The 15,523-nt window shown below is 42.2% G+C and overlaps 1 protein-coding gene across 1 annotated transcript in view; it reads right to left on the bottom strand.

Annotated features, from left to right (window-relative positions):
- esr1 (estrogen receptor 1) overlaps positions 1 to 15,523 on the bottom strand; it is a 249,542-nt gene that overhangs the window by 157,099 nt on the left and 76,920 nt on the right. The window lies entirely within an intron of this gene.

Below are 15,523 nucleotides of genomic sequence, written 5' to 3' on the forward strand. Positions count from 1 at the left end.
CAATTGGCTGTCCTTGCTGCAAAAGGGTTGCTCCCAGACCTGTCTCGCTGGCGTCACACTGCAAGCTGACTTCACCATTGATATCATAGTACTTCAGCAATGGTGTTGTCATCACTAAATGTTTGATTTTAGAGAACGTTGCTTCATGTTCTGTGTCCAGTACCACTGAACCTCCTTGGCAGTAAGCTTGAGTAATGGTTCACACTCTGACAACAAATGAGGCAAACATTTTGCTAAATAGTTCATGAATCCAACAAATCATTGCACTGCTTTCACATCTGTTGGTCACTGCATCGCTGCTACAGCTCTCACCTTGTCAGGATCCAGGTGAAGATCTTTTGTTGTCAGTATATGACTTATGTACTTGCCTTCAGGCATCTTCAATTGCAATTTTTTCTTGTTCAGCTTCAGTTTCATCTGGCGAGCTTTCTCGAACAGTGGCACTAGATTCTGATCATGGTCAGCAATAACTTCTTTCATTGTGTCTTCACATCCATAGACTAGCAGATCATCCACTATGACTTCCACTCTGGGAAGATCACTGATTATCTCATGTTGTCTGCGTTGACACTCTTCTGGAGCCAAACAGCATGCACAACCATCTATATCTCCCGAATGGTGTCCAAAATGTAGTTAGAAAGCTGTTGCTTTTATCCAGCTTCACTTGCCAGTAACCATCCTTTACATCTAGGGTAGTGAAGATCTTTGCCTTGGTAAGTTGTGGCAAAATTCCTTCAATGGTTGGCATGGGGTAGTGAGATCTATTTAAAGCTTTATATAGATCCTTTGGGTCTAAGCATACTCTCAGCTTTCCAGATTGTTTCACTGCTACCATGCTGCTCATCCAATCTGTAGGAGTTGTCACTTTCTTGATTCCTCCCTTCTGTTCCAACTCTTCTGTCTTGTCTTTTAGGCTTGACTTGAGGACAGCTGGAACTCTTCTTGGCAGATGCTGCATTGGTCTTACACTCTCATTGACTTCTAGAGGATATTCTCCTGGTAGACATCCCAACGCTGTAAACACATCTTTGTATTCCTCTAGGATCTGTTCAACAGTCAATGGTTTTGTGTGCTGTTACGTATTGTAAATCTCTGTTGGCACTTTCAGGGTTACCAGTACAAGCTTTAGACTTGCTTCAGCTGAGATGAGCGGCCATTGAATCCCACCTATGATCTGGAACTCCAGATCTTCCTTCTTGCTCCTGAACTGGACTCTCAGACTAATTTGTCCTCTCGGTATGAGTATCGTGCCATCATTTGCACGATGCACCTGTGTCTATGTGACACTTCGTGTTTACTCTCATTCTGTGGTCATCACTGTAACAGTCACAAACCATTTATCACCCTTAGACTTGAAGGAATCAACCTGGTGGATTGTGTATAGTTCCTCATCAGATTCTTCTGCTGATATCTCTCCAGTGGCCATCTGTATAAGCTTTTTTTGCTTTTTTTCTCACCAAACGCTTGTATGTGAAATGATTTGGCTTCTTACAGTTAAAACACTGCTTTCCCCAAGTTTGTCAATCCTTCTTTTCCTTCATAAGATGTCATCTGTATTATTGAATCCTGCCCTTTCCCTGTGATTGTTCTGTTCTTTCAACCTGGAATGTCTCATAGCATAATGTATCTCCTGACCTGTTCTGCCATACATGTGCTCTGATATTTTATAAGCTCTACAATTCAAAATGTGTGTTCAAGGCTTTTAAAATCTCTGTCCTCCGCTTCCTTTGTTCATTAGATAGATTTAGGGTAGGATACAATTTGTAGAAGGTCCCTCCCCAGCAGTGTTAGAAGTATGGCTGCTCTTATCGGTTCCAACTTGTTAATTAAATCTGTTGCCAGCTCGTAGTTTTGCCATTGCAAGTGAGAAAAAAGCCAGTTCATCCACATATCGCCTTTCATTTTGGCAGGAGCTGGGAGGGGAAAGTTAACAGCAGCCATGTTAACTTATTTTACTCACAGCCTTCGGTTTATGTTCACTTTTCCTTGCCCTTTTTCAGCAGCTTTTAGCGGATTTGAAAATTTCTGAGTGCCTTTCTGAGCTGTGGATTCTCTGTAGAATTTTCAGCGTTTTAAAACTCTATTTTAATTTCCATTTCCAGCACCATGTTTCTCGTTCAAAGATTACCATAATTCTCAGTGTCTTTCTCAGTCTGAAGCCTTTATTGAACTGATCTAAAATGGCCACCTACAGAGAGCTGCCCTCATGCAGAGGTCACATGACTATAGCAAGCCAGATAGAACATGTAGTTCTGTTGCATTTCAAAACTCACAGACTGCACAGATGGACAGATTATTTTCTAAATATGAAGTATTGAATAATTGAAAGTGGATGTTGAATGTTGTAGATTTGTTACCCATGTCTCTAATTAAATATCACCTTGAGCTGATGCCATTGAATTATACAGCACGTATGCAAGTACATTAGCTTAGCGGTTATGTTATTGTACTAGTAATCTAGAGGCCTAGACTAATAATCCAGAGATGTGAGTTCAGTTAATTGTATAAATCTGGAACAAAAAGGTAGTATTGGTAAAGCTGACCATGAAGCTACCAGATTGATGTAAAAATCCGTCTTGTTCATTAATGTTCATTTAGGGATGGAAGTCTGCCATCCGTACCCAGTCTGGCCTACGTGTGACTCCAGACCCACAGCAATATGGTTGACTCTTAACTACCCTCCGAACTGGCCCAGCCAGCCACTCAGCGCTTAACTGCTTCGATTCAGAAGGAAGAGAAGCAAAACTGGAAACAGAGGACAGAAACGAGACAGTGAGCTTGGAAGGTTGAGAAGTCAAAGAAAGAAGATAGACAAAATGATCTGCTGTTCAGTGATTAGTGGTATATTACTCAATGCAAGGTGTCTGGTGAATAAGGCGGATGAGCAGAGGGAACAAATAGGCACTTGGGCCTGTGATCCCATAGCTATTGCTGAATCACGGCTTAAAGAAGGGCAGGAATGGCAGCTCAACATTCCTGGTTACCGGGTTTTCAGACAGGGAGGAGGGGGATAAAAAGAAGTGGGGGGTCACAATGTTGTTTAAAGAAACAATCATAGCTGCGAGGTGTTAAAGAAGCATCAAATGAAGCCATATGGATTGAACTGTGGAACAAAAAAGCATAATCATACTACTGGGTGTATGCTTTAGACCCCCAAACTGCCAGGGGGAGGTAGAAGAGCAAATACGTAGGCAAATTATTGAAAAGTGCAGAGAAAAAGGGGTAGAAATGGTAGGGGGTTTCAACTGCCCTAAGAATAACTGAGATAATTTCAGTGTGAAAGGTACAGAGGGCGCATATTTCTTAAAATGTCTTTGGGAAAACTTTTTTCAACCAGTGTGTAGCAAGCCCAACCAGAGAAGGGGCAGTTCCCAGTTTAGTTATAGGGAATGAATCTGGCCAGGTAGAGGGGATATCAGCAGGTGAACATTTTAGTGGTAGTTAGATTTAGAGCAGTTATGGTAAAGGATAAAGATAGACCTACAGTAAAAGTTTTCAGTTGGGGTAAGGCCAGTTTTACTAAGCTGAGATGCGATGTGATTTGGCAAAGGTGGATTAGAAACAGCTATGTGTCTGAGCAGTATTCAAGGAGAAGATAGAGAGGGTTCAGAACAAATATGTTCCCAGTAAGAAAAAGGGTGGGGTGCACAAATTGTGACTCCCCCCAAACCCACCCCGAATGTCAAAGAGCATAAAGTGTACAATAAGGCAAAAAGAAACTTAGATCAGATGCCAAGGGATCCATCGTGCAGAAAGTCTTAAGGAGTAAAGAAAGTGAAGGATTGAGAATAAAAAGCTAATTAGGAAAGCAAAGAGAGGGCATGAAAAGATATTGAAGAGTAAAGTCAAGGAAAACTCAAAAATGCTTTAGAAATATATAAAGGGCAAGAGAATAACTAAGGAAAGGGCCTGGCCGATTAGAGATCTTAAAGATAACCTTTGATGGAGGGGGAAGATGTGTGCATAGTTCTTAATGAATATTTTGCGTCTGTCTTCAGATGGAGAGGGACAGAGTAGATATTGTTAAGGAGGAGGTGTGTGAAATATTGGATGGGATAAACATTGTGAGGGAGGAAATATTAAGGTGTGTTAGATCAACTGGGACATTAACAGGGAACACTGGATCACTTGGCAGTATTAGATCACCTATATGTGTTAGATTATCTGGGGTAATTTATTATCTGAGTGTATTAGATCTCCTGAAGATTGTCTGGGGTTTTAGATCATATTGGAGAGTATCAGAACATGGGCAATATTAGATCATCTAGGGGCATTAGGTCATCTGGGGATATTGGATCACCTGAGATTATTAGACCACATGGGATGTTACATCATTTGGGCGTATTGGATCACCTGGGCACATTGGATCGCATTGGCACATTGGAACATCTGCAGGTATTAGGTTACCTTGGCCTATTAGGTTACTTGGATACATTATATCACTTGGATAAATTAGAGTACTGGGTACATCAGATTACCTGTAGGCATTGGAACACCTGGAGGCATTAAATTACCTGGGAGTATTAGATCCCCTGGTATATTAGATCATGGGGGAATTAGATCATCTACGTGTATTAGTTCACCTGGGAGATTAGATCTGACTGCATTGGATCAGCTGGTGATATTGGATCACTTGGGGGTTTGGGTCATGTGGGATATTAGATCACCTGAGCATATTTGACCACCTAAGCATATTAAATTGCTTAACTATTTGTTTACGTGGAGTATTAGGTTTGCATGCATTGGATCAACTGTTTGTATTCGATCACTTGAGGGTTTAGATTATCTGGGAGTATTAGGTCACCTGGGCATACTTTAACACCTTGTATTAGTTCACCTAACCATATTAGACCAACTAAGGTATTAGATCACCTGAGTGTATTCTATCCCCACTAGATCACCTAAGGTATTAGATCCACTGGGTACATTAGTTCACCTGGAGTATTAGATCTCCATGGTAATTAGATTATTTGAGTGCATTAGCTTACTTGTAGGTGTTAGTCCTGGTTTCATTGCATCACCTGGGCATATTGGATCACTGAGAGTATTATATCACCTGGGCATATTGGATCACTAAGAGTATTATATCACCTGGGCATATTGGATCACTAAGAGTATTATATCACCTGGGCATATTGGATCACTAAGAGTATTATATCACCTGGGCATATTGGATCACTGAGAGTATTATATCACCTGGGCATATTGGATCACTGAGAGTATTATATCACCTGGGCATATTGGATCACTAAGAGTATTATATCACCTGGGCATATTGGATCACTAAGAGTATTATATCACCTGGGCATATTGGATCACTGAGAGTATTATATCACCTGGGTATATTAGGTTAAATGGGTGCATTAGATCAGCTGTGGGTATTTGATAAACTGGGAAAATTAGATCTCTCTGGAGTGGATCACCTGGTGATATTGGTCACTTGAGAGTATTGGATTAGCTTGAGACATTATATTATATTGGGCAGAATTTTGCCTTCGGTTGGCGGGTGGGCCCCACTGGCTCGGCGGCGGGCGGGCAGCTGAATTCCACCGCCGAAACGGGGCCCGACGCCATTTTGAGTGGGCGGGCCAATTAAGGCCTGCCTAGCGGCCTGCCCGACAGGAAGCACTATGTGCTTCCTGTGCGCGGGGTAGAGAGATTCCCCATCTGTCAGAGTGCGCTCTTTCGCACATGCGCACTGCTCCCTGAGACTAAGTGCTGTCTCAGGGAGATTACTAAAAGTCTAAAAAACTGTAAAAATAGAAAAATTAGAAAATTAACATGTCGCCCTCATGTGACACCGTCACACGAGGTGGGACATGTTAATATATATCACATAAAATTTATTAAAGTTTTTAAAAAAGGACATGAAACTTCATCCCGGGCAGGGCCTTTAATTATCTTAATTACTCTGTCAATGGCCTCAATTGGCCATTGACAGGTTGGCGGGCAAACAGCTGATTTCGCTGTCCGCCCGCCTTCCTAAAAATTTAAATGGACCAGGATGACGTCGGGGGTTCCTCCAAACGTCATCCCGCGTCAGTTTCCCGTCGGCGAGCGGGCCCCATCCCCAAATCGCCGACAGGGAAATTCTGGCATATGTGTCTATGAGATCACCATGGATAGAAGATCCCTTAAGTGCATTAGATCAGCTGGGGGTATTCGATCAGCTGAAGGTTATGGATCTGTTTTCATTGCACCATCTGGTAATATTGGTGATCACCTGGGATATGAGATTACTTGGTAACATTAGAGCACCTAATTGTATTAGATCAAATGGAGATATTGTATCACAAGTGCATTAGACCTCTAAGGGTAACCTATCACCTAGAGATACCAGATCAACAGTGATAAAAGATCTACTAAAAAAGTTAATCACCTGTGGCTATTTGCTCATGTTGCATTGGATCACCTGGAGGGTATTGGATTCATCTGGGCCTATTCAATCTTGGCTACATTAGATAACTTGTTTCCATTAAATTACCTGGGTGAATAAGATCACCTGGAGTTATTAGATCACCTCAGGGTACTGGATCAACTGAGCCTTATAGGTCAACGAGGTTATTAGAGCAGCTGAGAATACAGGACCATCTAAATATTATGATTAGCCCTGGTTGCACTAGATCATCTAATGATATTGGATTACCTGGTAATAATTGATCAGATGTGGTTACTGGATTACTCTCCCAGGGCAATTATATCACCTGCATTCATGGGCCACCTTGGGATATTGTGTTATCTGGCAGTATTGGATCACAATGGGTATTGGTTCACCTGATCGTATTAGATCACTGTTGTGTATTACACCACCCAGGACTATGATATTACCTTGGAGTATGTCAACTGAGTGTATTAGATCCAACTGTACTGGATCAACTGAGGATATTAGATCAACTGGGGATATTAGGTCATAAGATTACTGTGTACAGTTTTGGCCTCCTTACTTAAGAAGGGATATACTTGTATCGGAAGCAGCTCAGGGAAGATTGACTAGGCTGGTTCCTGGGATTAAGGGGTTGTTTTATGAGGAAGGGTTGAGCAGAATGTGCCTATACTAATCAGTGTTTAGAAGATTGAGAAGTGATCTTATTGAAACATAAAAGATCCTGAATGTGCTTGACAGTGTAGATGCTGAGAGGATGTTTCCCCTCGTTGGGGAACCTTGAACTAGGAGACAGTTTCCAAATAAGCAGTGTCCCATTTAAAATGGAGATTAGGAGGAATTTCTTCTCTCAGAGGGTCATTAGACTTTGGAATTCTCTTCCCCAGTGAGCAGTGAAGGCTGAGTCATTGAATATATTCAAGGCTGAGTTAAATTTTTGATCTACATGGGAGTCCAGGGTAATTGGGCCAGACAGGAAGTTGGAGTAAAGCCACAATCAGATCAGCCATAATCTCATTGAATGGCAGAGCAGACTTGAGGGGCTGAATAGCCTACTCCAGCTATTTCTTATGATCTTATTTAAATGTGTTGAACACCTGTGGTTAGTAGCTCTGGTTGTATTGGGTTATCTGGGCATATTGGATCTATTTGTGTTGCTACATTATCTGGGCCTATTAGATCACTTGGTTGTATTTGATCAGTTAGATCCATTAGATTTTGTGGATGCATTAGATCATCGGGGGGTAGTAGATCAACTGATGATATTGAATCACCCAGGGGAGATATTAGATCACCTGGCAATTAAATTACATGGGTGTATCAGATCAACTACTGATAATAGATCACAGGGATTAGATAATCTAAGTGTATTAGATGACTAAGGCTTTAGATCTACTTCCATTGGATAACTGTTGGATAAGATCACCTGGGGTATTGGATAAAAAGGCATATTAGATTACTTGGGCATGTTAGATTTCCTAAATGTATTAGATTTACCGGGGGGGTACTAGATCACTTAAGTGTATTCAATCTACATTAGATCACCTAGAAACTTAGAATGGTTAGAGCACAGAAGGAGGCCATTCAGCCTGTCGAATCTGTGCCAACTCTCTGCAAGAGCTATGCCGATAGTCCGATTCTCCTGGCCTCTCCCTGTAGCCCTGCAGATTTTATTTTCCCCTTTCAAGTATTTATCTAATTCCATTTCGAAATCCATAATTGAATCTTCCCCCACCACCCTTTCAGGCTTTAAATTCTAGATTGTAACCACTCATTGCTTAAGAGAGCTTTTCTTCATGTCAGTGTTGATCCTTAAATCGGTGTCCTTCAGTTTTTGACCCTGCTGCCAATGGGGACAGTTTCCCTCAATCTACTCTGTCTAGAACCCTCATGATTTTGAACACCTCTAAAAATCTCCTCTCAAACCTCTCTTCTCTATGCTTAACAATGCAACTTCTCCAATCTATCCATGTGACACCCAGAATTGAGCATAGTATTCCAGTTGTGGCCAAACCAATGTTTACTAAGGGTTCACAATAACTTCCTTGCTTTTGTATTCTATGCCTCTATTCATAAAGCCTAGGATCCCATCTGCTTTTTAAACCATTTTCTCAACTGTCCCGTCACCTTCGACAATTTGTATACATATACCCCAGGGTTTCTCTGTTCCTGCACACCCTTTAGAAATGTAGCCTTCAGCTTATATTGTCACTCCTCTTTCCTTCTGTGAAAATGTATCGTTTCACACTACTCTACGTTAAATTTTATCTGCCACATGTTCGCCCTTCGCACCAACCTGTCTATATCCTGTTAAGGTCTATCGCCATCCTCTCAATGTTCACAACACTTCCAGGTCAACTGCAAATTTTGAAATTGTACCCTGTACGCCCAAGTCCAAGACATTAATGGGCCTGAACCTCCTCGGAGTGGCAATCAGCGTTGGATTGTTATTATCATTATCTATGGTCGTCCTATGACGAGTAAATTGGCCAATCTGCATGCATTAGATCATCCAGAGATATTGAGACATCGGTGTGGGAGAAGCGGGGCTGCATTGGATCAGCTGGGCTATTGGATCACCAAGGAACACAGGAACAGGAGTAACCATTTAACCCTTTGAGCCAGTTCTGCCATTCAATGAGATCATGGCTTATCAGTGAGTTCCAGTTCCATATACCAGCCTTTGCTCCATGCCTTTGGTTAACAAAAATCAATCAATCTCGGATTTTAAAATTAACAATTGGCTTGCATCAATCGTCATTTGTGGAAGAGATTTCTAAACTCCTGCCAGTCTATGGGCAGAATTTTACGTTCGACGTGCAGGCGCATGCCCGACACGCCCGAGCGTAAAATGACGCGCGGTGAAGTCGGGCTGCGTGCCTGCCGATAATTAAAAAGCTTATTAAGGCCATTAACAACCTCAGCAACTTGAAATCTACGCTGCCCGTCCAACCTACCGGTTGGTGGGCAGGCAAAAAGGCCAAGCAGCCTTTACATTTTTTAGGAAGCTTCATCCACAAGCAGGATGAGGTTTCCTAAAGCTAATACACATTACAGAAAAACTTTATTTTGGAATAAAAAACATGCCCCATCTCATGTGACAGAGTCACATGAGGGGACATATCTGATTACATTTTTATTGTATTTATTAATTTTTTAAAAAGCGCTTCAATCTCCCTGAGGCAGGGAGATTGAAGCGATCTTTCTCGCGCATGCACAAACTGTGCGCCAGGCCCATTCTCCCTCCTCCCCCCCACCCGCACAGTCAGCACTCAGCACTGCCGCTCGCGATCCATGCAGGGCAGGCCTTAATTGGCCCGCCCACGTGAAATTACGGTGCGGAGCCGATGGAGGGCAGCGGGCAGCTTCCCAACCACCCCCGCCAAGCACCCCCACCAAGGGCAAAATCCTGCCCTATGTGTGTCGTAGAGTTTCCTACTTTCACTTCTGAAAGTTCAAAGCTTTAGGCAACGCCTCCTAGCCAGCATGCAGAATTAGTCTCTCTCTACTCTGTCTGCCCACCAACCGCCCCCCCAACTTAGTATTTTGAAAACATCAAACAAATAATTCCTTAACATTCTAAATTCCGGGGAATACAACTCTAGTTTATGTAATCGTTCTTTATAATTTAATTTAATTGACCAGGTATCATTCTGGTAAATCTATGCTGTGCCCCCTCCAAGACCAATTTATTCATCCTAAGGTGTGCTCAAACCTGATCACGGTACTCTGGGTGTGGCCTAACCAGGGATTTGTATAACTTCTACCCCATTGTATTCTAGTTCTGTAGATATAAAGACCAGCATTCCGTTCACCTTTCTGGTCATTTCCTGTACCTGATCATGACATTTCAGCAATCTACACACCTGGACCCATCATTTTCTTATGACCTCCACTATTTTTAAATGTGTGCCATTTAGAAAGTAACCCCTTCCATCCTTTTTAGATCCAAAAGGGATGACCTCACATTTGCCTACATCAAAACCCATTTGCCACAGTTTTGCCCATTTGAACATACGAACATACAAAATAGGAGCAGAAGTAGGCCATTCGGCCCCTCGAGCCTTCTCCACCATTCAATAAGATCATGGCTGATCTGTTTGTGTTTTGAGTTCCACATTCCCATCTACCCCCAATAACCTTTGATTCCCTCGCTAACAAGAACCTATCTACCTCTGCCTTAAAAGTATTCAGTGACCACACCCCACTTCTGAGGCAGAGAGTTCCAAAGTCTGAGAAAAAAAAATTCTCCTCATCTCTGTTATGTAAGGGCGACCCCTAATTTTAAAACAGTGCCCCCTAGTTCTGGACTCACCCACAAGAGGAAACATCTCTTCCACATCCACCTTGTCAAGACCATTCGGATCTTGTATACTTCAATCAAGTCACCCCTTACTCTTCTATATTCCAGTGGAAACAAGTCTAGACGACCCAATCTATCCTAATAAGACATCCCGCTCATTCCAAGCTCAGTCTAGTAAACCTTCTCTGAACAGACTCCAATGCATTTACTGCACACAGTATTCGAGATGTGGTCTTAGCAAAGCCCTGTATAACTGAAGCAGAACATCCTTACTTTTATGTTCAATTCCTCTTGTAATAAAGGATAGCATTCCATTAGCCTTCTTGATTACATGCTGTACCTGCATAGTAACTTTTTGTGACTCATGTATCAGAACACCTAGATCCCTCTGAACCTCTAAATTCTGCAGTCATTCTCTGTTTAAGTAATACTCTGCTTTAATATTCTTCCTGTCAAAGTGAACAACTTCAAATTTTCCCACATTATACTCCATCTGCCAGATTTTTGCCCACTCACCCAACTTACCTATATCCATCTGCAAACTCCTAGACCGGAATTTCCCAGCTCCTCATGCTGGCGGGATCTTCCGGTCCCACAGATGTGAACGGAGATTTCAATGGCTCACTGGCCCCATCGCGGGTGCATCCGCCGCAGAGGGGCTGGAAGATTCCAGCCCTTGTGTCTTCTTCACAACATACTTTCCTACCTATCTTTGTGTCATCTACAAATTTAGCCACCATGCCTTCGCTCCCCTCATGTAAGTCATTGATGTAAATTGTAAATAGTTGAAACCTCAGCACAGACCCCTGCGGGACCTCACTAGTCACATCTTGCCAATTAGACAAAGACCCATTTATTCATATTCTGTTTTCTGCCAGCCAGCCAATCTTCTATCCAGGCTAATATGTTACCCCCTACACCATGAGCTTTTATTTCCTGCAATAACCTTTGATGTGGCACCTTATCAAAAAATCATAATCTATTAATATCTCTATAACTTTATTCTTCTATCTACACTGTTCACAATGCGCCTATGTTAGTGTCATTGGTAAACTTTCTATCCTACCATCTAACTTCTTAATGAATACAGTGAATAGCTGCAGCCCCAACAAAGATCCTTGCGGAGCGCCATTAGTCACACCCTGCCAGTTAGAGCGATTGTCCATTTTCCCTACTAGTTGTCTCCTGCTGCTCAGCCAACTTCCTAACCAGTTCATTCATTTCCTTTCAATTCATGAGCTTTAACTTCGGCTAACAGTCTCAAATGAGAGAATTTATTCAACCCCTTCCAGAAGTCCGTGGAAGTAACACCCGCAGCCATTCCCCTGTCCATTTCTTTCGTCACCTCTTCCAAGACTTCCTTCAATTTCATCAGATTATCTACTAGATTATCTATGACCTACCAATTATCCAGATCCACACTGGCTTGTTCTCATCAGAAAACTGCCAAGGTGTTCAGTCGCTCTGCCCTTATGTATGGACTCTAGTAATTTCCTGACAATAGAGGTTAGGCTAACTGGTCTATAATTTTCTGGTTTCCTTCTCTCACCTGTCTTAAATCGTGAAGTAACACAAGCAACTTTCCAATCTAAAGAAATGATTCCTGAATTGAGAGACCTTTGGAAGAATATACTTAGGGCATCTGCAATGTTTAAACCCCCTATTTACCAGGATGGAAACCATCAGATCCTGGGGTTTGTCACTCTCGATTATTTTCGTCGTCACTCGTCTTTTGCTTACGTTAATTTTTTTTTAGTCCCCATCTCTGATTCAGTGTTAGTTTTCTTGGGATGTCTGGAATGCTGACCTCTTTCTGCACTGCAAATGCTGATGTAAAGTAATGATAAACATGTCCCTATTTCCTTGACAATTTCACCGTTATCAGTTTTCAGGGGGTTCACATGTTTCCTCTTTTTCCTAATATAATTGTGTAAAAAAAAAATTTTGCATTGAACGATATCCCTTGAAAATCCATTGCTCCTTTTGGAGCTCTTACTGTCCCGAATTTTCATCGCTTTAAAAATTTTCAGCCACCAGCACCATTTGCAGGTCCCGACCCCACTCGTGTTAGGCGATCGCTCTGCGGCATGACCTTACAGGAGATGGCCAGTTAACAGGCCACCTCCGCATTTGCCGTACATGGATGGCGGGGGGCCCAGTGGTGGGGCCTGCAGGGCTGGCCGGTTGGCAGCCCCAGTGGGAGAGGCGGGTGCTGCTGAGGGAGATGGAAAGCATGAGGGCACCTCAAAAAGGATGTCCGCTTGAAGGGCTCCACAGCAATTGACAAAAAAAGAAGGCCCAGCTAGTGTCATGAATGTGGAGGGGAACCTCTCCACAAGAACACTTTCATTGTGCCCATTTCAGCCTCGCAGCTCCATAATAGCAGCATGGATAGCAGCCTCTGATCTCCCTTTAACCTCCTGCTACGTAGCTGGGCTCCTGACACAGCATGGGGCACGCATGCCTTCCATAAAATTTCATTGCTGCACACAATTAAGGGCTAATTGTCCTTTAAATGACTTGTTTGGCTACCTACCACGAACAAGTGGGCATCTGCTATGAAAGCGGGTCCACCTCTGGGAAAATCTCCTGGAGGAAGAATATGCTGGGGAGGGAACCTGATGCATCTCTGTCCAATTTTCCACGCCTCTCCCCACCCACCAAATTCATCTCCATGTGATTCCACCCATCATCTGTTTTGTGACCTTTTGCTGTTCTTTGTATCTTCCCGAGTTACAGGATCTTTGCTAGCTTTTGCATTTTTACATGCTTTTTCTTTTAGTTTGATTTTGTCCCATATCACTTTAGTTATCTATAGCTGTTTTTACCCTCATATCTAGGGGGCGGTGTTAGATTACATGATAGTTGCGGGGTGGGGGGGGCGGGTGGGTGCAGGTATTAAATAATCCATTACAACACCTGGGGTATTTTTTTTTCAATTTGTTCGTGGGATGCAGGCGTCACTACCTCGGCCAGCATTTATTTCCCATCCCCAATTGCCCTTGTTCAGATGGAATTTAAGAGTCAACCACATTGCTGTGGGTCTGGAGCCACATGTAAGGCAGACCAGGTAAGGACGGCAGATTTCCTTCCCTAAAGGACGTTAGTGAACCAGATGGGTTTTTTATGACAATCAGCAATGGTTTTGTGGTCTTCATCAGACTTTTAATTCCAGATTTTTATTGAATCCCCATGGTGGGATTCAAACCCGGTCCCCAGAGCATTACCCTGGGGCTCTGGAATACTAGTCCAGTGTCAATACCAATATGTTACCATCTCCCCTAGCTCTCAATGCATTAGATCAGCTAAAAAAAAAAAATCAGATCATTTGATATTATTGAATCACCTGCAGGCATTGGATCACCTTGGGGGTATTAGACAAGTTGGGGTATGAGATCACCAGGGGTATTACCTCACTTGGTATTAAATCATCTAGGAATATTAGGTGCCCTGGGAGTATCAGATCAATTAAGCGCATTAAGTCAATCTGTATATCAGACCCCCTAAGTGTAATAGATAACTTTCGTAATATTAGATCACCTAAAGGCATTCAATGCCTTTGCATTAGATCACCTAGGAGTATCAGATCACATTGAGCTTTTCAATCACCTAAGAGTATTAGATGATCTGGGTACTCTCGATCACTTATATATATTGGATTATCTAAGCATTTTGGATAACCTGGGTGTGTTAGATCTGGTTGTGATGTGTAATCTCGTGGTTTTGAATTACCTGGGGACATTGGATCATGTGGGAATATTTGATTATTTGGAGATATTACTTCAATTAAATGTATTACATCAACTGGGATATTAATTCATGTGAGGCATTTAGGTCACCTGTGAGTATTAGTTCTTGTCCCATTGGATTTCCTAACGATACTACAGGATTATCTACAGTATTAGATCACCTGGATGTATCAGGTTGCATAACTATATTAGATCACCTAGGTGTATTAGATCACCTGGTGTTGTTATATCACCTGGGCGTATTAGCCATGGTTGCCCTGGATCACCTAGCAATATTGGATCACCTAGGGTTATTGGATCAACTGGACGTATTGGATCAACTGTACCTATTGGATCACTTGGGCCTATAAGATCACAGGTGCATTAAATGACCTGGCTGTATTATAGCACCTGTGCTATTAGATCACCAGAGGGTATAAATGAACAAGGTAATTAGATTATCTGTGCACATTAGATCACCTAGGCTTTTAACTCTGGTTATATTGAATCACCTGGGAGTATTAAATAAGTTGGGTTATTACATCACCAGGATGTATTTGTATTATGTCACATGGGTATTTTGGATTATCTTGAGGCATTGGATCATCTGGGAATGTTAGATCACATGGGGGAATGGATCACTTGCATGTCTTTGTTTATCGCATGCATTGGATCTCTGTAAGCTATAGGATCAGTTGTGCACATTAGATCACCTGGGGATTGAAATAGATCACAAGAAGCATTAAATCACTGTGAATATTTGGCGCTGTGAGTGTATTAGATCCCCTAAATCTAATAGATTATCTAGGCAGTATTAGAACAACTAAGTGTATTAGATCTATGGATATTCAATTACCAAAGTGCATTGGGTCACCTAGAGATGTTAGATCATCTAATGATATCAGATCACCTGGATCTTATCAATCACCAGTTATTATTAGATCAGTTGGTGGTATTAGATCACTGGGAATGTTATATTACCTGTATATTGAATCATCCTAATTCATCAGATCACCTGGGGGTTTTCTGATTGCTTTGGATCACCTCGTAATATTGGATTACCTTTGGTACTGGAGCACCTGGGTGTTTTGGATGACTTGGGCATATTGG

Source organism: Cetorhinus maximus, chromosome 14 (assembly GCF_964194155.1).
Source record: "Cetorhinus maximus chromosome 14, sCetMax3.hap1.1, whole genome shotgun sequence".
NCBI lineage: Eukaryota > Metazoa > Chordata > Chondrichthyes > Lamniformes > Cetorhinidae > Cetorhinus > Cetorhinus maximus.